At 34.3% G+C, this 25,669-nt stretch overlaps 1 protein-coding gene across 7 annotated transcripts in view; it reads left to right on the forward strand.

Moving 5' to 3' along the window:
• The first annotated feature begins 454 nt into the window (after window positions 1-454).
• The window catches only part of LOC143243155 (uncharacterized), a 67,904-nt gene continuing 42,689 nt past the window's right edge, over window positions 455-25,669 (forward strand). For 3 of the 7 annotated variants that reach the window (XR_013024118.1, XR_013024109.1, XM_076486948.1), the window contains exon 1: window positions 17,563-19,278. The gene's annotated coding sequence lies outside the window, so the exon portion shown is untranslated. Of the gene's footprint in view, window positions 589-10,318; window positions 11,591-17,562; window positions 21,001-25,669 lie in introns of those variants that run through there. The other 4 variants (XR_013024122.1, XM_076486959.1, XM_076486958.1 and 1 more) reach the window with 3 other exon arrangements.

Genomic DNA, 25,669 nt, shown 5'->3' on the forward strand with positions numbered 1-25,669 from the left:
TGCTCGCCCTCACAGCCGTGAGGGCGTTATAATGTGACGGTCAATCCCACTATTCGTTGGTAAAAGAGTAGCCCAAGAGTTGGCGGTGGGTGGTGATGACTAGCTGCCTTCCCTCTGGTCTTACACTGCTAAATTAGGGACGGCTAGCACAGATAGCCCTCGAGTAGCTTTGTGCGAAATTCCAAAACAAACAAACAAAAGCGAGTTGAGTATCCTAACACCTAGGACCGCGTGAAACACCAAATAATAAAGTATGGATTATATTTAATTTGTAGTAACTTTAGAAAAATAAAACTTTAAGGTTAAAGTACAAACCTGGTTAATTATGAATTCAAAAATAATACAGTACATTCTTAAATAAACCCTCTTTGAGCATTTTTGATTTAAATTTACCTGCTTCAAGTTTATTTATATTTTGAGTATTCTTGGATTTGTTTTAAAATAAATGTTGTAGTCTTACAGAGGGCGGTTGTCGTGTGCGTGGAATCATCAAAATGTTGATTTTGTGGTGTTCAGCGTAGAGTACAGAGTGTATTTCGGTGAAATAGTGAAGTAATAGTTCTTTTTTCCTTATCTTGGGATATCATGGTAAGGATTCGGTTTTGCAAATTTGTTAAATTTTTTTATTGTAATTATTTCTGCGAATAATAAATTTAAAGTGAACTGTTCATTATTACTATCAATATCACAAGTAATCGAATATTACTAACTATTATTTAGTATTGTAATAATAGTTGTGAATTTATATTCGATTACTCTTTTTATAAGTCTTAAAAATTCTTCAGCTAACAAACAAGTAGTAGTAGGGTGGGTATGATTTACTTATCTGAGAAGTTATCAATCTTCTAGTAGAGCTAACTAATTCAATACTTTTAACAAATTATTACACTTATAAGTTAAATACGTGTCTTTTGAGAGGTTATGGAAATGAATACATTACAACTTTTTTTATGGTTCTTGTAACATATGAATCTATGATATTGAGATTAATAGATTATAGTGTAATGATAGTAAAAGGAGTACATGCCACTAACCTCTCGGCGCTGTTACAGTTATGACAAGTATGCGTGTGAATCATATATACACCTGACACAATACCGTACGATGTTTGGATATTCAGCTAATAGTTTTACATAATATATATGTATATAATTTTAATGAACTTTATTATATACGTGTACATAAATACTTGTATCCACGGGCTAGAACCATACTATGAGAATGTAAAGTATTTGTACAATGTTTCTAACAGTAACAGCCTGTTAACATTTACATTATTGTTTGATATTTAACAAAATCTAGTAATTCAGCATTATGACATATGTGGTATTAGTAACAAAACTGATAAAAAGCATTGTGTATATGGCTCTTTATTAAAAAAAGTTTTTTTTTAATGTAGTAATATTTTTTAGTGAAAGTATGGACAATAATACTGTTAATGTTCCAAAATCTCCTTAAATTTTGTAGTGTGGAATTTAAACAAAGAATTTATATTGTTCTATGCATACATTATTGTCAGGAACTTTATTAGGTAACCAAAATACATCATGATTTTAAAATTTGTGTAATTATAATATATGTTCACACTTACATTACATCATACCTGTTCATCATTTTTGTTGATATTATTAAGCTAGTATAAGTTTCACAAGAAAGAGTATGATTGTAACCTATTTTGTAGAAAGTACATCTAATTTTTATTCTTCCAAAAATTCAGTTTTTACATAAATTTTTAGTTATATATGTTAGAGATAATTGACTTGTAGAACTAGTGCAAAGAATAATTGAACATTTTTTTTACTGAAATGTATATTATTCTGCTGAAATTAGGATAAAATTATTTGTAAATTGTGAGTTTAAAATGAGTGGGTGAATTAGAATACCCATAGTTATATTAATCATATTATAATTGGTATTAAAACTTTACAAACTTAGTTGCATTAAATGTAACTTTTTTCTATGAAGTAATTTCTTTAAATGCTGATTTCTTATCAGTATCAGTTTTTATGGTAAATGAAAATATTAGTGCACCTTTTATGGCACTCTGTTTTTATTCACACGTTCACAAGTTTTACATGCACTTTTGTAATTATGTAAATAATTTTATGCTAATTATCTTTCAAATATACAAGTAAAATCTACTTTGCATTATGAAGCATAAATTATGGGTTTATTAAGTATTACCTTTAGTTTTCATATGTAAGTATGAAACATTTGGAAATTTAAATTCATGTATTATGTTTTACTACCTGTTTTAATTGAACTGCTTTTGGTTTGGAAAGTGTATCCTTGCTAAGTATTTGCGTGTTGGTGCTTAACTCTAACTTTTTGCAATAACGATATTCAAATTGGCCAAATTATTCAGAGTATGAGACATGCAGAAGCAAACTAGATGTTAACCTGGCATTGTTATTACTTCTACCTTATTGTATTTTCAGTTTTGAACAGCAATTTAGTATCGTCTCCAAATTATGAAATACTTTGAGTTCAGATAACTCTAGTGATAACTGAAGTGTAGTTTAAGAAAGTAGTAAGCCATTAGTGTGTACATTTCAATCTAGGTGCCATTTGGAAAAATTGTATGAAGTTGCTAGTTTACAAATAGATTTTTTTGTACAATAAGCTATGGTTATTAATTCCACCTCAGTATGCTTACTAATCTCATAAGTATTGATTATTCTGTTTTCAATCAAGTATTTTTTTCATTCTCAAACTCATTTTCATGCTAAGATTCAGGGTTTAATCCAACCTTGCATTAAGCATGTGTTTTGCAGCTTCTTGCATGGGTTTCTAAAGTTTTTGTTAATTTTGATATCTAATTGTTTTGTTTTTGAGCTTAACAAAATTCAAACCAAATACTGGAGCTGGTAAATTTAACAGTAAATAAGCAATGAAATATATGCGTCAAAAAGTAGTGTAACCGACATTGTACTATCAACTACTGTGATGATTCTGAAACTTGAATTTTTGAAATTTCTTCAAAAAACAACTGTTTGAAGTATTCTGAGAGTAGTTGACTATATTATATGCCATTTTTATTTCTTTTTGCTGAGACACTAACCTTAAGTAATTTGAGAATGTGTGCATATCTATTATTTTTACATGGTTGTGTTTTGTTTTCCAGTTTAATTTACAGTATCACAATGCTGTTTTAAAACATTTTGGTTCTATTTAATATAGATTACAGTGAGGTACAAATATAAGTACAGGTTGTTATAATGCATTCTTTGATAAGTAGTATTGAAAACTAATGAACAGTATTTCTAAAAATCAATGGATAGCCAGTTTTTGTGGATAAAAGTTTAAAGACTAAGTTTTAAATATGTATGTAATTATTATTTTTTCCTTGCACTGTTTTTCTATTGTTTATCTGATATACAAAAACTACTCATAAATGTTTCGTTGATGCTGACAGAAAAAGAAACGAGCTGTTTTAATGTATATTTTATTGTTTTTTACTTACGGAGCACCGTAGAGAGAATTGATTGCAATTATGTGCTCATCATGATAATGTAATTTTTGAAACTGAGATTGTTATAAAATGAAATAATTTCATGAAATGTTGATACCTAGATGTACATATATATTTTAATATCACTTTTGTATATGCACATGCATAGGGGCCGAGGGTGGGTGGGGTCACTGAATCTCCTATTTTTGTGATGCAAAAAAACACTGCTGCCAAGTTTGTGTTCATGCATATGTTTAACATCTGCTCTCTGCAGGTTAAAATATTACCTGACGTATACACATATCAAAGACATTGTGCGTGTGTTCTATCTTTAAAAATAATCAATAAATAACGCTACTGTCAACATTGAAACTGTACACAAGAACATGTTAACATGCTATTCCAGTAGAACATACATGTGTGTGTATATATATATTACTGAACTAGCAAATATACTTTAGTGAAACATACATGTGTTAATTTAAGTCTAGTTTCCCATGCGATGTTACAGCAGACTGTTGATTAGTTGACTTTTCATTGGATATTTATGAATTTTATCTATACAGCCATGCAGTTGTTCAAGCTGTATTTCGTGAAAAATTTCTTCCAAATTTAATCTTACATCACTATTTTTTTTAATTAATTTTCTTGGGAGGCATACCCCCCAGACCCCCATAACATTAGCATCCTTTGTATGCTGATTGTGCTTGGTACAATATGTGTTGGCCTTTGATATCAAGAATTAGACCCCTTCCCCTAAAACATTCTGCGTATGGGCATGTTGCATGTTGGCATTTTATGTCATGGGATTCATATTTTAGCAAGGTGTAAAATTTTGAGAATTGTATAAACAAGCAGCAAAGGAAAATAATTAAAAATGATTGTCCTGCATGAAACAACTAAATTATGTTGACAATTGTTTCTGTACTGGTCAGTCAGTGAACTTGTGTAGTTATGAAACAGATAGGGAAGAGGGGGAGATGTAAATATCAGTGAGATAAGGATTATTCTTCTGTCTGATGTCATCTATCTGAACGAAAGTATCATAAAGAATGGTGTTTATTTCTTTGTTGGGCCAGACATGGCCAGGTGGATAGGGTGTTTGACTTGTAATCTGCTATTTGTTGGTAAAAGAGTAGTCCATGAAGTTGTCAGTTGGTGGTGATGACTAGCTGCCATCCTTCTAATCTTGGTTTGATTTGAATTTTGTGCAGGGCTATCTGTGCTAGCTGCCCCTAATTTAGCAGTGTAAGACTAGAGGGAAGGCAGCTAGTCATCACCAACCACCACCAGCTCTTGGACTACTCTTTTGCCAACGAATAGTGGGATTGACTGTGACATTATAACTCCTCACAGGGCTGAAAGGACGAGCATGTTTGGTGTAACGGGGATTCGAACCTCTGATCCTCAAATTAGAGTCGAGTGCCTTAACCACCTGGCTATGCCGGGTCCCCTCTAGTCTTACAATGCTAAATATAGTTTTGCGCGAAATTCAAAACAACAAACTATATATCTAAGTGAATGTGACCTACGTAGAGAAAGGAGTTTGTTCCTGAAAAGCACCTAGATAAACAGACCACTTATTTATTTTTCATGCCGTATTTAATGTATGACGAATTTAATTTTTAATAATAAGAATTTTAAATTGTGAAGTTTCGCTTGACCTTAAACAGTTTTAAAACGGATACATTATGCGAAAATTAAGGATTGATCTTATTAAATCTTAATATTTAAACATTTCACGTCGTTTTTATGTAAATTTATTGTGTAATATTTCTTTAAAATTCAGATGAATAAAGCTATGATTTGCTAAATTTTAGTATCAAAACCACATTGCGCTAAGAACAAACAAAATCTGATTTGTTTATTCGAGAACACACACGATGTACGTAAAACTATATTTTTATTTCTCACTTGAAATGCCGGTTTCTTGTGTATATTTCTTACACAACCATGTTTTTATCTGTTATAATAATACTAAGTTTTTGTATGCCCTGAAAATGCAAGTGCATTTCATTTCAATAGATGTAAACAAACAAACAAAAAAAACTTTAGTCGGCGTTTGTATAACATAAGCCACGATAGTGGTTCATAATAGACGTCGCATAGGAAGTTGCTCAAAACGAATACAAACTTTGGGTAAAATAACCATCTTCAAAATTAGATGTATTCTTCAAATAACACAATCTTTTTTTTAAGTAGTTGAGATCGTACAAGTATTGATAATAAATAAGTGATTTAACGATTGTTGGGAAAAAAAATTAAAATTTGTTCATATTATTACTGTTATTCATGTTATTATTTCACAAGCCTATAGATAGGTATTTTGCATCAAAACCAACAGATATACTGTACAGAACTCCGTGAATGCCCATGACTTATTAAAAATTGATTATTTTTCAATTACACTTGATTTACGTGGTTATAAATACGTAATAATGCATGCGAAGCTGTTCTGAGCGATTGCTTTTGTATTCGACACGTGTTGAATGCGTTAATACTCGAAACCCTAGGCACAAAGTCTCCAGCGTTAGTAAATAATTACTTTAAAAAACATTAAGCTTTATTTAAAGTGATGTTTCAGACGTGTTTATAAGAAAAGGCTGCTTTTGTACGCCCATTGCTTTGCATTAAAAAGCCACATACAAAATAACTGAAGATTGAGAATATAAAATATGCAGATAACTATCACAAAAAGTTAACAACCAACACTGGACATCAAGTGGTGACAGCTTGCTCAAACTACAAATCCATATTATGACTCCACTATAACATTATTGCAAGTAATATCTACTGTGGTGTGTGATCACACCTGAATTTTTCAAAAAAAAAAAAACAAAAAAAAAAAATGAGTAGTTTTAAACTTAATTCAACCTCCATAATTTTGTTGGTCTGGCATGGCTAGGTGGTTAAGGCACTCGACTCGTAATCCGAGGGTCGCGGGTCCTAATTCCCTTCACACCAAACATTCTCGCCCTTTTCATCCGTGGCGGTGTTATAATGTTGCTGTCAATCCCACTAATCATGGTAAAAGAGTAGCCCAAGAGTTGGTGGTGAGTGATGATGACTAGCTGCCTTCCCTCTAGTCTCACACTGCTAAAATGGGACAGCTAGTGCAGATAGCCCTAAATTAGCGCAAAATTCAAACCAAACCAGTAAATGTACCACGAATGCTGTTTATACTTTTCGCGACCATTAAGAACCAAACGTAATAAAGGAAGTTTTCTTCATTCTGCTTCTTGTGAGTTAAAAAAAAAGTTAGTGCTCAATCATGAGAGTGTTTTATGTTAGAAGAGTAACAGTCAAACCCTAGATAATGGGTGGTGAAGTGCTTCCGACGGTCTGCTTTCCTCGTGTTCAATAGCTAAAAATTAGGGATAACAACAGGTAACGTTAGTAGTTTCACCATAAATTCAGAATACAAATGAGATTAGTTCGCGTTCCGTTTCTGTGCCAACGTGCACTTCCACGCACTTTGTAGCCGTGGGTGCGCAATAAGAGTGACGTTTAATTACACTATTCAGTCTCCAAAGAGTAACCAAAGAATGAGAATTTTGTTCTGTTGACTTCCTGTCTTCCATCTTGAGACTAGTCTGTCACTTCCAAGTTAAGGACAGCTATGTGTAGATAGCGTACGTTGGATAGCCCACGTTGTATTGACTTTAAATGCAGCGACTTTCTTGGGTTTATAATTCCGATGTGCGATTCTAATTTTTGTGTAGTCTGTTTGGCGATATTTTTTTATGGAAATAAAGCGAAATTAAGGTCGCGAGTTCGAATCGAACCAAATATGCTCGACCTTTCCGCCGTGGGGGCGTTATGATGTAACGGGCAATCCTACTATTCGTTGGTAAAAGAGTAGCCCAAGAGTTGGCGGTGGGTGGTGATGACTAGCTGGCTTTCTTGTAGTCTTACACTGATAAATTAGAGACGGCTAGAGTAGATAGCCCTCGTGTAGCTTTGCGCAAAATTCAAAAAGCAAAACAATTCAAAGCTAAAAGAAAACACAACTCGTAGTCTTTACGAAATTGACAAAACACAAAAAACAACAGCCAGAATTATATGTGAATGGCACTCTACTCCAGATTGCCCCATCGGCAAAATTTTTAGGTCTGACCTATGATTCAAAACTAACTTGGATCAATCATGTGAACTAAATTAAAAATAAAGTCTGGCGAAGAACTAACTATGCTAGGAGTCTAACTGGTAAAAACAGTGGAGCATCTACAGATAACATACTAAAAATCTATAAAACATATATAAGACCTGTAATAGACTATGCAGCTCTAGCATGGATAACTGTGAGCAATAAAATAATTAAAACCAAACTGCAAACAATCCAAAACACACTCCTCACAACTACATACAGAGTTTCAAGAACTATATCATCTCAATTCATTCACAAATACTCGAACATACCAACCATACCAGATAGATAGATACCTACATATTACAATAATGTACTTTAATAAGAATTGGATGAAAAACGAATTACTATGCGAACTAGACAGGTACCTCATACATGATGAAGTTAGTCCTAAATATCTCTCCCCAGTTAACTTATATTTCAAATATAAAAATAAATAAAAGGAAAAAAAATTATAAAAAATAATAATAAATATATATATATATATATATATATATATAGTTTATTTATTTATGTATTTAAAAAATGCCACCAACAAACTTGACATTCTGCTAATAGAATAAAATAATAACTGTATACGAGCCAAAATACATGGACATTGCTCTGAAAAGGACCAAATAATATTCAGTTCACAGTTACAAATATCAATCAGCCAAGAATATAAGTACGGGGAGGAGGAAGAGGTCATAGAGAACCTGACCCTCCAGGGTATGAACTTTTATTACCCAAACACCGACGACATTCATTCATAAATTAAGTTTGTGCCATTATTATATTATATTATATTATATTATATTATATTATATTATATTATATTATATTATATTATATTATGTTATGTTATGTCTTTTCTATGAAAAGAGGGGAGCTTTTCTTCAACAGTTACGGGTTTGCCCCACTCTCTTAGGTCATTTTTAGGTCTCCGTTCGGATTTTAGGAAATCTAAAGTCAAACATTATAATATATATATATTTGTGGACACGTTTTATCGGTTGTTAAACCTGAAATTTTACTTTTGCTTGTAAAAGGAATATTCCCCAGTACCCTCCTCCCCCTGCAGTAACATTGCTATATGTCTGCGGGCTTACAACGTTATAAACCAGGTTTCGATTACCACGGTGGGCAGAGAATAGGTAGCCCGTTGCACAGCTTCGTGCTTAACTCCAAAAACAAACCGACCAAAAAAGTACCTAGTGTATTGGTCCGGCATGGCCAAGTGTGTTAAGGCGTACGATTCGTAATCCGAGGGTCGCGGGTTTGAATTCTGGTCACACCAAACATGCTCGCCCTTTCAGCCGTAGATGCGTTATAATGTATCAGTCAATCTCACTATTCCTTGGTAAAAGAGTAGCCCAAGAGTTGGCAGTGGGTGGTGATGACTAGCTGCCTTCCCTCTAGTCTTACACTGCTAAATTAGGGACGGCTAGCGCAGATAACCCTCGAGTAGCTTTGCGCGAAATAAAAAACAACAACAAAAAACTAGTGTATTTCGCGCTAACAACGTTACGACACGGACCTAATAATTTCTCTCTCCCTGTTTAATTTCTATGCAGTAAGAGTTGCTTTTGCCGGAGGACAACTGAACCCGGATGGGCACGTTGAACAAGAGAAATATTATGATGACTGGGAGCTCTTGTAAGTGGTTTCCCCGTCCATTGGACGGGAAGTTTATACTAGAATAAATTATCCCAAGAATTCTAAACAGATAATTTAAACAATAATTCCTTCCGGACGTGCAAAATATTGGTAACTCTTTACTTTAGGAAATCGTTCTAATACGACCGAGCAACATTAATAGTAAAAAGGATTAAAGTTTTGAACAACCATATCATCAACGTGCCCATGCTTTCTGGATGAGGTGAAGAGGGTTCACAATCAAAAGGATAATGATACGTAAGATAAACAGTAAAGAGGTACTCCTGGAATACAGGGGTGGATAATTTAAAAATAAAGGTGTCTTAATTCCTTCTGTATCTCTAGCAAAACAAATTCGACAGTAGTTTTTCAAATGAAGGTTTAAGGAAGGGTTAGGTTATTAATTTCATTGTTTTAATATGAATAAGGATAAAGTAGCGGAAGTTAGTCAAACTTTGTACATTTATAAAAAAAAAAAAAAGTTTAACAGTAATCGTATTGTTTCCGTCGTCACTTTTTCCAACCATTGGCATACTCGTATAATTGTATTTGAAAAATGTAGTTATATATATATATATATATATATAAAAGGTAGTCAAGTCTTGTAGTTGTGATAGGTAACATTCTAGAAATGTGTTTAGGGTACTGGTCATAGGATCTAATTTCCCTGGGATCCTTTAAGGTACTGATCATATGATTCAGTCTTCCTGGAAACGTTTAGGTGCTGGTCATGTGAGTCAGTCTTCCTGGAAACGTTTAGGTGCTGGTCATGTGATTCAGTCTTCCTGGAAACGTTTAGGTGCTGGTCATGTGATTCAGTCTTCCTGGGAATGTTTAGGATAATGAACAGAGGAGACGTGTATCATGAGATTGATCGCTTTCATAATAGGTGGTATCAAGTGTAAGATGTGTTAAGTTGTAGGACTGGTTAAACAACTCCTAACTATGCAAGCAGATACTGAACAAAAAGTACTTAATATTAAGTAAGGGATACACAGATTGTCAGAACTAACTAAATACTGAACAAAACCATGTGTTGAAAAGAAAGTTTCTCATTTTGTTCAAAAGCTATTTCTACTCAACAGAGACTTCAGCTTTGGGGAAATAGAAAGACATTGAATGAAAGCTCTGGAGTGTCCTTGAACTTGGATGATGGAAGTAGAATAAAGAATTTGGAACTTCCCTGAAGCAGATTGTTGTTGAAGACAGGTCCTCCAGCCTTTATGTAATGAACAGATCTTCTGTTGCTTCATGGAAGTAGAGCACAAGGGATTAACAGTTTCTATAATCTATAGTATATTAGAGAACAGGGGATTAACAGTTTCTACAGTCTGTAGTGTATCACAGAACAGGAGATTAACAGTTTCTACAGTCTGTAGTGTATCACAGAACAGGAGATTAACAGTTTCTACAGTCTGTAGTATATCACAGAACAGGAGATTAACAGTTTCTATAGTCTAGTATATCACAGAACAGGAGATTAAGAGTTTCTACAGTCTGTAGTATATCACAGAACAGGAGATTAAGAGTTTCTACAGTCTGTAGTATATCACAGAACAGGAGATTAACGGTTTCTACAGTCTATAGTATATCACAGAACAGGAGATTAACAGTTTCTATAGTCTAGTATATCACAGAACAGGAGATTAAGAGTTTCTACAGTCTGTAGTATATCACAGAACAGGAGATTAACAGTTTCTATAGTCTAGTATATCACAGAACAGGAGATTAAGAGTTTCTACAGTCTGTAGTATATCACAGAACAGGAGATTAACAGTTTCTACAGTCTGTAGTATATCACAGAACAGGAGATTAAGAGTTTCTATAGTCTGTAGTATATCACAGAACAGGAGATTAAGAGTTTCTATAGTCTGTAGTATATCACAGAACAGGAGATTAACAGTTTCTACAGTCGGTAGTATATCACAGAACAGGAGATTAAGAGTTTCTATAGTCTGTAGTATATCACAGAACAGGAGATTAACAGTTTCTACAGTCTGTAGTATATCACAGAACAGGAGATTAAGAGTTTCTACAGTCTGTAGTATATCACAGAACAGGAGATTAACAGTTTCTACAGTCTGTAGTATATCACAGAACAGGAGATTAACAGTTTCTATAGTCTAGTATATCACAGAACAGGAGATTAAGAGTTTCTACAGTCTGTAGTATATCACAGAACAGGAGATTAACAGTTTCTACAGTCTGTAGTATATCACAGAGCAGGAGATTAACAGTTTCTACACTCTGTAATATATCACAGAGCAGGGATTAACAGTCTTTGCAATGGGCTATTTAATCCACCCTCCGAGAAAAGTAATTGTTAGTGTTTCAGTCATGCTCAACAAGAACATATGGTAGGTTTACATTTTTATTATTTAAGTTACGTCACATTTTGAATTGTGAAAGATAGTGTGATTAATTATATCTCAGAACGGTGGTATGTGTATTAACACTTTTATTGATAAAAAAAAAAAAAACATTTCGATCTTCCTGGGTCTTCAGGTTAACAAAGAGAGAGTTTGCAACTGACCATTGCCGAGCACGTCTTTGGGACATGAATATAAACAGGTACATCCCTAAGACATGTGCCCGGCAACGGTCAGTTGCAAACTCTCTTTGTTAACCTGAAGATGGCCAAGGAAAGTCGAAACGTTGTTCTCTACTTATCAATAAGTGTTAATATCCACACCAGCCGTTCTGAGAAACATTTTAATTTCAAGTGGGTTTCTCGTCATCAGGAGTGTGGTTAATTCCTAACAATATAGTTTAGAATATCCTGCTTACGAAATGGGAAATAGCATTTGGCATCAACATTATCCATGTCTGTTCTCCCTTGATGTCAAAAGTGTTGAGCTTTGTCTGCGTGCGCAGCTTTTGAAACAAGAAACAGACATCACGATACGCAATGTGTATAAGGTGTCTGTGGTTATAACTCACACCCAGAAATACATTTTTACGTACATTCTTAACCTTTGCTAAGAATTACTGTAATTAAAAGTATGGTTGACGATAAAAGTAATAAATAAAGTAATTTAAATATTTGTAAAATAATATTAATTTTAATTCTTGTGATGTTTTGTGTTTACAGAGAAGTATTTTCAGCTAAGTTGATGCTGAAAATTAATCACGATAGAACTAAAATTGAAACAAAAAGCTTCCTAACTTACAAATATCGAAATTGGTTTGTGTTTGTTAGGTTTAATGTTGGGTAATGAAAGATGATTGAAACAGATTATTTCGTTTTTACATGTTATATGTATTATTTATTTAGACCTATTTGTACGCTTTATTCACTACTGAAAGAACCCATGTTCAAGAAGTGAAATTGATTTGAATACATGTGTCGTCATCTGTGGTAAACGAAGCTTACTAGCTAAATTTCATGCAAAGAAAAAAGTTTAACTCGCAGAATGTAGTTGCAGTACCTCCTAAATCAGCATTTGTGACAGGTTAATGTATTTATTTTTTATGCAGACGCTTTTTTTTTTTTTTTTTGCAGAATAGGCTTAATGTGTATATGGCTGCTAGTAATCGGGGTATAACTGCATTAAATTTGTTGTGGCAGTTAGCTAAGTGAAAAAAAATCTACCAAAACATTCAGCTAGTTTAGAGAGAAGAAAACACGTTGCAGTGTTTTTTATGAATGTTTACAGTGTAGTGTGCAGTACGACCATCTTTCAAGGTCAAAACAAGGAAATTTCTAACATCTTGTTAAAAAAAAAAAAAAAAGGTAGATTGAAACGCATAAAGAATTGTTTATCGAGCGTGGTTAATACATTTTTTTCTTGCACTCTTAATCAGTGTTTTGAAATAAATTCATTCATCTTGGAGACCTTGTAGTTGTCCTTTAACATTAAGTGCACGATATGCCACAGGTGTAGGAACCACGTGACCGTCATATAGAGCACACAAGGCCGTTCGTTACGCTGGCGCGGAGCAGGATTTTGTTGCCAAGACGTTATATGATGACGTCAATACCTTTTGTTGTGTAATAATATTGGTATTATTCCTACTTGTGGACGTTTGAGTTTATTAAAATATAACAGAGAGAAAAAGCTGTTATATTGTTGTAAACGTGAAGGCAAAGTAGTAAAAGATACATATAAACAGTAGTTACATACTGTAGCCAAGAGAAAAAAAAGTGATATTTTGAACAATAGAAACACGAAATACGCACTTGGTGATAAATAAGAATATTTTATCATCTCTTCATGATAGAAAATAGCGTATTGCAGAAATTAATATGTATTTGAAAACTGAACTATTAATCTTGAAATTTGAAACCTAAAATTTGCATGTCTTTTCTGTGGCCTTAAGGGAATTGTGGGAACCGAGTTGAGAAGCAGCTCTGATGTTTATTGGTCAAGCAGTTCGTGAAAATATCATGCGAACAGCAGCGTATATTCTGTTTCATTTCAGCTTTCAGGAAAGCTCACTTTGCGAAGTATTCTAGTTTGAGGATTACGTTACAAATAAACAGTTCTGTTTTTATTACTAAACGAGTTCATTTTTTTATTATCAGAGAATATATTTACAATGGCCATTGGAGAAACCATTGTTTTGTTTTTGTTTTGCACGGTTTTACTGGGATAGTAAATAATACCTATCAATTTGTTATACAGATTCGTGGTGTGGAACTTGGATCCAGGAAAATGTCTCGCATCCATGTTTACTCACTCTCGCTGTAAAACAAGCTAACTTTTGATGTTGCATTCCTGCTCAAAAATAGAATTTTGCAAAAATTTGGTGTTACTGTAATAAAGATAAGGTGCATTTGTTTAAAATTATAACTTTAGAACTTGCATGTAGTAATCAAATAAAGTCGACCACCAACATTTCTCTAATTTTTATAAATATTCTAGAAGTTTTTTTTTTTTAACAATGTTTCAATTTTGAGCCTTTGCTCTTATGTTTTTCTTCATAGGAATTGAATTGTATTTTTGTTTGTGTTCAGACAATTTTTTTGTATTTTGTATTTTCCAATCATGCTTTCAAAATTTTTAGACTTGTATTCGACTGAAAAATGTGTTTGACAATTGTTTTATTGAAATAGAACCATTTCTTACTAACGAGATACCAATTTTATGCAACAAAGTGCCGAAATTTTGTGATGTGTACTTTCTCCATAGTACCAAGTTACCTATCTAACTAGTTAGATTTTAGCTTGGAAACAAACACTTTTGTTAACGTAATTTAGTTCTCACTTAAAAACCAACAAATTTTCAAGATGTCTTTACTTTTTCATGTATTTTTATTACTTTTTAGACCATATAAAAATATTTGGGTGAAACGTTACCCCTTTATGTTGTTATTACCAAACCTGGTGAGACATTGCCCTATACCGTGGAACTTGTTCTGAATTTCGCGCAAAGCTACACAAGGGCTATCTGCGCTAGCCGTCCCTAATTTAGCAGTGTAAGACTAGAGGGATGCAGCTAGTCATCACCACTCACCATCAACTCTTGGGCTACTCTTTTATCAACGAATAGAGGGATTGACCGTAACATTATAATGCCCCACGGCTGAAAGAGCGAGTATGTTTAGTGTGAAGGGGATTCGAACCCGCGACCCTCAGATTATGAGTCGAGCGTCCTAACCACCTGGCCATGCCGGGCCTCGCACAGGTATTGACTAGAGAATCACAAAATTTTATCTGAAAGTACAGGGTTAAAAACAATTTTAAAATGTACCGTGGAAAATATCGCTACTGATAAGTAATATGTATTGTAACAACAATTAATATGAAAAGTAGATTATGCGTCACTGCTATAAACAGCAAAAATTTGTAGTTAAGCCTTTGAGTGGAGGAATTTAACGGTTAAATAATCAGTTTTGAGAATCTTTCAAACTAATTATAACAAAAAAAATCAAATGAGTCGATTAATTGGATTACACTGGTTTTCTTGGGGTGTGACAGTAATAAGTATTGTATATTAAGGTACGGGTGGCCCATTGAATTTTATGTTAAATATTTGGAAACTTAGTTGTTGTTTTTTTGCGCATTGTTCAATATATATAGGCTTTTAAATAACACAGCCTGCGATGGTTTTATTGTTTAGAATATTTTACATATTCTACAGTAGCACCTGTACACTGAATCCGACAACGATGTCCATTTCTTTCCATCGCATACAAAACTTTCACAAAACGTCATGCACTTTACATAAGCCAATCGTTTTCACTGAAATCGAATCACATTTTGCTGTGCTTCAAATGTTGATAACCACTGGATATAGATTTCTATAGACCAATCGCGACGTGAGAGCCTTAACGATCGTGTTAGAATCCAAACGCAATAAACAATAATAAAAACATTTGCATTGTGGTAAACGAATTAATAATTTGATTTAAGTAACAATTTTTTTTTATTTCCAATTTTTTAAACATTTTTTCGTGATAGAAAAAAAAAATAATATTTTCGAAACCTGCGTAGCTAAATTATGGAAAATTCGTTATTAAAACCTAAACAACTTTTATGAAGTTTAAATTCGCAGGACTGTATTTATTAAAGTTATGAGCGAACTTTCTGAAGTAGTATTTTCTCTACCCCAGTCTTTTTTCCAATTTTTGTAGATTTTAAAAATAATATGGTTAAAATTACCTTTAACTAAAGATGTGTTCATGACCTATGATACCCAGACCAAATAGTCTGGTGTTGGAGTTTATTGTCGTGGTCTGACTCTCGGCTTTTGCTCTACAGTGTTATTTATACTTCTGATGTCATGTTGTCCCAGTTCGAAGATCCGTTTCGCTTACGCAGATGTACAGAAGTACATGGGAGATGTTTATGAATATGGTATAGCATAAATTAACGTTTGCACTTGTGTTTTGCATTGCAACTGGCATATTGACTTGGACAAATGGTTGTAGGCGAGACGTAATGAAGCCGTGTCTCATTGGCACGTGGCTCATATAAAAATTATATTTCCTCACTGAAGAGTAGTGACAACAGTTTAGCCTAATATGGAAAGTTCACTTTCTGATAAAAAAATAATAATTAAAAAAGCAAAATACTTTTATATTCCACATAATTATAAAATAATTTTATTTTCAACCAGCGTTTCGCTGTTGCGGTTTCTTTAGTAATACACAACATTTTTAAGACTTTTTCCTGATGTTCAACTTAATACGCGAGCTACAATATGTGACCATCATAAATCCATTGGATGAACCCTTGTGATGCACTTCGTGCCGTTTTTGAGAAGCATAACTGGCAGGATGAGTAAATTTTACATTTTTGTAGACATATTTCATTCTCGATAACAATATACTTTCATCTGTTATGCATGTCTGGTACCTCTTTGTCCAACAGTTTGTCTATCCTCTGTTATATGTTGTTGTTTTTTCGCATCTGTACTACTGCTTTTACAATGTGGTTTTATTAACAGAGTTCCTAGTGGCAGAGTGGTATGTCTTCGAACTACAACTCTAGAAACCGGATTTCGATACCTGTATTGGGCAGAGTCCATTGTGTAGATTTGTGTTTAAATACAAATAAACAAAATAAATCGTATTAACAAGTTAAATTTTATAAAACAACATACAAGCGCCATTTTTTTTCCAGTTCGTGGTGAGAAGCAGTTAAACATTTTTTAAGAAACTTTTCTCTCCGATAACACTTTCATTGACCTCTGAATCATCCAATCAGCTTCTCTTACGTCAAAATTACCTGGGTAATAAAAGTTATCGGTACAATAGTTACCTCCACAATACTGTATTAAGAACTATATAATAAATTTTACTGAAATGTATATTTGTTGAAACCTTAAAAAGGAAAATAAATGAAACCATACGGCATGTTGATCAGAAAAAAAATTAATTGTGGAAGCTGATTTCTACGGCTCGAATAAAGTAGTGAACTACATAAAGCTACTGGGTTTAAATAAGAGGATAGAATTTATTATAAATTATTTGTATTGGATAACTAGGAATGATAGCTTTTCCATTACAGATAAACAGTTCTTGAGATAACGTGTAGAATATTGTATCTTGTATGTAAAAATATATATAACATACACTTGGTTTCAGATTATAAATCTGAAAGACAAAAGGGGCGCATAAGCCACTGATCTAGCCGTGACGTATTATTTCGCAATATATATTTGATTTGCGTTCAGCAGTTCGTGTTTTGTATATTACAAATGTAACTCAGTGTGTTTGCTTATTTACAAAAATGGCCCAGCATGGCCAGGTGGTTCAGGCACTCGACTCGTAATTTGAGGGTCGCGTGTTCGAATCCCAGTCACACTTAACATGCTCGCCCTTTCAGCCGTGGGGGCGTTATAATGTTACGGTCAATCCCACTATTCGTTGATAAAAGAGTAGCCCAAGAGTTGGCGGTGGGTGGTGATGCCTAGCTGTCTTCTCAGAAGTCTTACACTACTAAATTAGAGACGGATATCGCAGATAGCCCTCGTGTAACTTTGTACGAAATTCCAAACCGAAGTATGTGTATCATTAAACTGACGTAACTTCTGCTAAAAAATTATGGGAGCTACAAAACAAAACCAGGGGAGTTTTTAGTTCAGATCTGTATTGGTAGCTTGGCTTTGTTATAAGTTTACAATAATAATTCATTCATTTATTGACTTAAACATTGTCTTTCTTCCTTTTCGATTCAAGCGATCGATACACCTTTCTTCTTGCACGAGCCTAGAAAGCAGTCTTGAGATGTTATGATACAACTGGTCTACTTCATTTGTTATTTAAGAAATCAGGTCTTAATTACCATTACCATAGAGTTGTATTCTTCAGGAAGGGTGTCTGGAGTTCAACAGTCACCCAGTGACGTCACATACATATATTTTACATTCATCTTTTGATCCACGTGCATGTATTATTCTGTACTTTTCCACGAGGACAACAGATAGAAACAGGTTTCGAACTCAAGATTTAGTTTTTTCAGAGTAACGAACTCGGATACCATTTTTTTTTGTCTAAACAGCAGTTGTTGGATTTCACTTCACTGATGTAGTGAGAAAAAAAAACGTATTAAGTGCAGAAGGAAATTTAGCAAAATTTTGTTTTAAAATTCGTCTTGAAAGCACAAAAACTTTTGTACAAAATAAACTGAGAAAATGGTATTTTTTGGTATTTGGGACTCAACAACTTGGTCATTTGGTTGATATATACACACACATGTCTGGTTTGGAAGGTTGCGAGTTCGAATTCATTTTAGCATTAGTTTTAATTTAGTTAATCATATGGTCAACTTTCAGATAATCAGCGGGACTTGTTACAGTCACGCGTAACCCAGCTGAATTATATTAACACCAAAAGTGTTACACGGTGTTCATGTTTTTTCATGTACAAACTTTTAGTTCATAGCTCCGTCATCACTTGACCGATTTTAGATCTAATTACAGTTTTAGACTCGGGAGGTCAAACCTTTTCGATTAATATATTTGACCGCGTCCTAGGTCTCGTAGATTAAGTCTGTCTCACAAAATTCAGTTTGAGGGTAGGTTGGTAAAGATCCTGATGAGCGGTAAAATCGAATCGAGTGTACGTATGACCCCCTCCCTGCTTAGCATTGTTGACACACAAAAATATAGCTTATAAGGGAAAAAATGGCCCGATTGATTTACTCTCATTCTCCCTAAAAAATTTCAAATACCGCAGTTATTGAGGATTACCTTTTGTTTAGAGTTATTCTGTATGTGGACACTCCGCTGACTTAGATAATTCTCACAGCACGATAAACTGTTGCAGCCCAAATCTATAATGTGCGTATAAACTTTTTCCACTTGTACGAAGATTTTATTCAACTAAGCCTAGATATTGGATAGCTTTGCCATGTTTAAGAGACAGTACACCACCTTTCATCAATGACGTTATAAAGCATTATCCAATCACGCTTGCTGTGGTTATAGAGTACAGGCGCTCTGACGCTTCAGCACGTGTGCGCGTGTACACGTACATGGTGTCTCCTTGACACTGGGTCGTGAAGGCTACCGCGTACTCTCACTTTATTCTCGTGACGTCTAGCAACATAACTGTGGAGAAGGTCGCTTCCAGTGAGAACAGTTTGAGTTATAAACGTGTGAGTTTTTTACTTGTTATTTTTTTCCTCTTTCATTCTGTCCATCTGTTTTCCACTAATTGTTGTTGTTTTTTTCGCCATTTAAATTTCTGTTTGACTTTCGCCTATTGGAAAGTTAATTGAAAGATTAAAAAATATATCAGCTCAGAAAGAAGTTTAATATTTCTTTCTTCGTCGTATAAAAATATTTGTTTCGTGTGTATATAAACTGGAAATATATACCTTGTCTTAATTTAGTCATTTTCGTTGCACGAGCCCCAGCTCATGTGGATACTTTTATCTTGACGAACGTATACGAAACGGAATGTTCCGATGTCTTGTGTTAATCATTTGAGGAAATGCAAATGTTAATTCTTATGTAACGTGAGCCATTTTTTCATATTTTTTGTAAGTTAACCTACTTCTTAGTAAAAACCAAGACACTTATTTATTCATGATGTATAAGATTTATTAACAGCAACTGTTAAAATATGCGTATACTATAGTACATCCGTTTGTGTATATGTGTAAGCTAGGTTTATAAAAGATGTCAGTCCATCTTAAGGCTCGTCGGAAATTTCGTCGTTAGGACTGTTAGAACAAGTAAATAAATAAAAACTAACTGTAACCTTTAACCTCACATAAGGCTTCTTTGTTCCTTCGGGTAAAATCGATATATTTTAAGTCTAAGCACTGCTTCATTATCTAATGGAACCAACAATTATCGTCGAAAAATGATTTATGGTATTATTTATTATATTTCCCGCAAAATAAAGATGGCGTTTTTCTGTTTGTTCTTTTGAGTTAATGACGAATGAGTAGAAATATATATAAGTTGTAAATATTTCAGTTTATATTAATGCAATGATTAAAGATGCACACCTCCTCTGGTAGGTGAGATTTGAGGTATTTTAAACTGTGTGCGTTAATTTGAGTGGACGAAATACAAACTTCTATTTGGCTTCGGCAGAGTCTTCACGATAAACAGTCTGCTTGGAATGTACAGTTCTGAATGACGTTTGAAGAGAACCACTTTTATAGACTAGTCCTATATCTCCTAGCTGCTAGTTTCCACCGATTCCAACTTTGTAAACTGTTTAGCCCTAAAGCAATATGTGACACGTTACAACATACAATGGGCTGTTAGCTCATCTTTCTCAAAGTCCGGGTTCTTTCGCCAAGTATATCCTAAATATATATTCTCACAAATCAAAATGGTTTTTATCCTAGTCAAAAGCTGTAAATACATTATTACATTCAGAGATTTTCAAAGTTAGACAAGTATTATAAGCACCATTAATAACAATTTATTTTTTTTGTCTTTGTAGATTATAAAAGGTTTATATATGTTTTTAGTTTAAAACCTTTTTGCCAAAAAAAAAATAGACGGATAAATGACATGAAAAATGTATGGTAATTTTTCTGTCTCGTGGAGTGATGTCATCCGTTGCGTGGTTACGTACAACCAAATCTGGATGTGCCTTATTGGGCTCTTAAGTTGATATCCATGAGAAGACGTCGGTCTATATTTATAGGCGTCGTTGCAACTCACGCATGCAAGTATACTGAAGTAACGTCATAATACACAATTTTGAAACTGTGACGTTTTAGTTTTCATTATGTGGGTTACTTTTAAAACAATATTAAATGATTCAGACAACAGAGAAAAACGCATTAGTTTGTACACGTTTCAAAAGTTCATGTTTGGAGTTTGTTTTCCATCTGGTGACGAAATACATGCTTGTAAGTATCTTTGTGGAAAGACAATTGTTAAACTGTTTGTACATTTATTATTCTGTGTTACAGAAAAATCAATTATCGTCAAGTTTTAAAAGCTTTAAGAAATCTCAGTTTATTAAATGCAATAAAAATTTTAGTTTTGTATAAATATTTTTTGTAATCGACAAATGTCTCTGAACCTAAGAGAACTAAGTGTAGCGCCCCTATAACCATTAACCAAATGGAATAAACTGAAACCAATTATTTCAGACTGTAAGTCGTTGATTATATTAGTTAGTGCGTTTAGATAAGGACTTGTGAATGATATCTCAGTAAAGACCTGTGTTATGATTGTGTAACTAAGTGAAAATTGTGCATTGATTAGTTATTATGTGAAGATGGTTCAGTGGTGGTATTATGACGTCAAATGACTGCGCGTGTTCATTTAATGGAATGTGATAGTAAAGAACTTGAATTGGATTTTGGAAATATTTAATTTTCTTTTATCACGTAATTTGTTGTTTTCTTATTCGAATAATGTATTTCAAACTGTTTTATTAGTCCACTGGTGACCAGAAAATTGTTTATGGTAATCAAAAGTGATTGTGAAAAGAAAAAATTCAACTTACCAGCAGGACAGATCCACAACCTGGAGAAATGTTACGAGTGATTTTGCAATAACGTGTTTAAAGCTTATGTTATTACACACACGCACATACAAACATTGACACTGATGGTATTTCACTCTTAAGTAGTAACTCCGTAGTGAATTATACTTATTTTGAATGAAGTAACCAAAAATAAACATCTTAAGTTAAATTTAAGTATTTACTACGTCATCCAGTGTATGATTGTTATTACATTACAATATTTGTAAAACAATAGTCATGGACTCTAACTCTTGACATTGTTGATAAATTGGAAATTTTTATGAACACAGAACTAGTAGGCCTAATTTTCACGCCATACTATTTTGTTAACGTTTGTTCTTTTGTTCATTTTTTGTAATTTCGCGCAAAGCGATATGAGGGCTATCTGCGCTAATCGCCCCTAATTTTGCGGTGTAAGACTATAGGGAAGGCAGCTAGTCATCATAACTCACAGCCAATTCTTGAGGATTTGAACTCGCGACCCTCAGATTACGAGGGTTAATTCTGTAGCTTTTTTGCGAAATTCGCCCCAAACCAAACCATATCTTCTTGTCCAGAAGAAGAAGAGGTAGTTAACCCTATTCTATTCATCATGTATGTGACTAATGTGCCATTAAGAGACCCAAATTATGGGGATGCATCGCAAATTTGAGGAAGATGTTGCGGTCTGGAAAAGTGCCCCCCCCCCATTCATAGCAGCGACAAATCTACAACCGTTATTAAATAATATTGAATAATACTGCCAAAAGTATCGCATGCAAATAAACGTAACAATAAATGAATTATTGAAACTTTGTAGAATGGACGGACACTGCCTGTTGTGGAGACAGTGTTGAAAGTCTTTGCCTTTCGTCTTCAGGTCCACTACACTTGTCTCCACAACAGAGATTTGCTGTCCATTCTACAAAGTTTCATCATGAATACTCTGCCTAAACAATCTATCAAAGCACAAATCAATTAGTAACATTCACGAGACAAAACATGAAAATAGTTCCTTCAAAATTGTACATGAATGGAACACTTCTCCAAACCCTAACCTCGGGAAAATTGCTGGGTTTTATATTCGACACGAAGCTAACGTGGGCGAAACAGACAATATAATAAAATCTTAAACACATATGTAAGACCTATCATAGAATACACATGCCCAGCATAGTTAAATATAGTACCTTAACACAAGTAAAATAATCAATACACTTACTATAGCATACCAAGTTCTTACAGTACGTCGTCAAAAGTTATATGCAAGTATACAAACCATAGCCGACACTTGTATAATTCTCTAAATTACTATCAGAAAGGTCCCCCGCTGGTACAGCGGTAAGTCTACGGATTTACAATGCTAAAATCAGGGGTTCGATTCCCCTCGGTGGATTCAGCAGATCGCCCGATGTGGCTTTGCTATGTCAAAAAAAAACAACACGCAAACACAAACTTTCAGAAAGAAATTGGCAAAAAAAACACACGATCTTCTATGAGTAATTGATTGCTACTACATACATGATAAAAGTAGACCTAAGTACCTCTCTTCTGTTAATATACATTTTAGAAAAAAATACCTAATAAGGCCACTTATTACTGAATAATAAAACAGACACAAGTTTTGGGTTAATATATTAACATTTTAAAAAGGATTTTAAATGTAATTTGTTTTTGTGTTAGTCGAGAACTGGTAATATGTGTTGACTGTATATACCGAACTGTTCGTTGAATGAGAGAGATATCAAAACCGAACATTAGAAACGTTATACACAACACAAGAATGGTAATTAGGAAACCTACATGGACATTTGCTCTGAAAGGAGTAGGGGCACATGCGGTTTACTCTGACCCTCATGTAGCATCAACAGGAAACAAAACAACAGTACAGACAGGAGGAGGAGGCCCAAGTGAGCCTTGACCATTCGTGGTCTGCAAGACCAAGAACTATGTAAGAAGTAGTTCTTATTTCAGTGGCGTCAGTCCTCATTCACATATTGTAATAACCTTTCAACTTGTCTCGCCCACTCTGTTATCGTGTTAGTCACACCCATACTCGTGACATTACCTGATCTATTAATGTCATGAAACCTGACATAAACGTAATTATTAACAATACAAATCGTCAAGAATAAACTAGCTGGTGTTTTTCTCCCAGACTTATAGCACCCACTGCCTAAGTTACGCAAGTAAACGTTGTTGAGTAAAAGCTTGACCTTGTCTGTATTTCTTGTCTTAAATGACGTGTGAAGATTCTTTCAAGGACACGGGAACACCGATATTTTTTATAGGAACTTCAGTTGCATGCACTTGTAACAGACGTTTTACAGTAAGTTGTCAGATGTAGGGGTAGAATGATACCCTCTGCATCCTCATACATAGGAGCTTTTTATGCCGTACAGAACTGTTTAACAATTACACACCAAACCCCTCGCGAAGTATCGCACGTGCACGAACAAAGTTGTTGTTTTTGCGTCTTTAGAACATTTAGTGTAATTGTTTGATGACAAATTTTGGTTGAATACAAAACGTGCAATATTAACTTTTATTAGGGTTTAGATATTAACTTCTAGAGAGGAAGTTGGAAATCACCAGGGGGTGTGAACGAAAGGGGAATTCTCCTTCAGTAGCTGAGTGTAGAAGCTCTTTTTTTTTTTTTTGGTAGGTGTAATACCATTTGTTTCCATGCATATGGTTGTATGTGTGTTGATATGGTTCAGATATATCTAGTGTGTGTGTGTGTAACGCCCTCTTCCTCTCGAGATAACGGTAAAATTTAAAATCTGGATAAGACTGGAAATCATTATAAATATGACGATCAAGAGAATAATTCCAACGAACCCACTTTCATTTTCTGGAAGGTTAATTAGGATCACTGGTTGTGACTTTAATAACATTAAAACTGTTTCACAACATAAAAGTGATAAATATTTTGTTTCCAGTTCTGTGTGGGTTTAATAATAGTTTATTGACTTTGTATTTATATTTCACACAAATTGTTTTTGCACAACACATCAGGCTGATAAACTAAATTTACGTGGATTGTAAAAGTAGGATGATGTTTAGTTGACTTGTATATATGAGCAGATCCAGTGGACTTGCACGGTATTAAGACGCCCTTTACGAGTCTCCTAACCATTAATGAACTTGTGTGATTGTAATATCACATCACGTTTCCCTTGTTGAAGTCAACGGCCAGGGCGAGAGTGTTCCTGGATGAGCTCAGTGGTCACGTGTTCGCGACTAGGGCGTGACACACTGTATGATGGATTTCGGCTGTGGTCAATCAAGTGTGAGAGGAAATGAGCGCCATAACACGTAATGACAATCAATACTTAACCCATACCGGGTCAGTCGCAACCCTGGTTGCCAGTGACCACGCCTTCTGGTATCACACCAGGTCGAAGGTGGTAGGTATGCTACTGATTCTCCTATCAATAAGCTCTATGAAAGAAACATTACCATCGGCACTTGGAACATAAGGACATTGAAAATCGCAAGGAAATTGAAAGAACTTGCACATGAGATGGACAAGTATCCCTGGAATCTACCTGGGCTCTGAGAGATGCATTTCAACACTTTGGGAAAACATCAAGCAACGAACGTAAGGTTTATTTCAGTGGTAAAGAGAATAAATATGAATATGGGGTTGGATTCCGTGTACAAACAATATCATGAACGTTGTTATGCTGTCCAGTGTACAGCAAACTCATTACCATCTGCCTGAGGTCAACTCCATTCAACATTACACTAATACAAGTGTATGCCCCAACCTATAACTACGATGATGAGATGGAAGACTTTTACAAAAAGACTGCACAGCCAGATGGTTAAGGCGCTCGACTCGCAATCTGAGAGTCTCGGGTTAGAATTCCCGTCACACCAAATATGTTCTCCAATTTCAGCCGTGGGGGTATTATAATATCGATTAATCCCACTATTCGTTGGTAAAAGAGTAGCCTAAGAATTAGCAGTGGGCGGTGATGACTAGCTGCCTTTTCTCTAGTCTTACACTGCTAAATTAGGAACTGCTTGTGCAGATAGTCTTTATGTAGCTTTGCGCG

This window comes from Tachypleus tridentatus, chromosome 2 (assembly GCF_004210375.1).
Source record: "Tachypleus tridentatus isolate NWPU-2018 chromosome 2, ASM421037v1, whole genome shotgun sequence".
Lineage (NCBI taxonomy): Eukaryota > Metazoa > Arthropoda > Merostomata > Xiphosura > Limulidae > Tachypleus > Tachypleus tridentatus.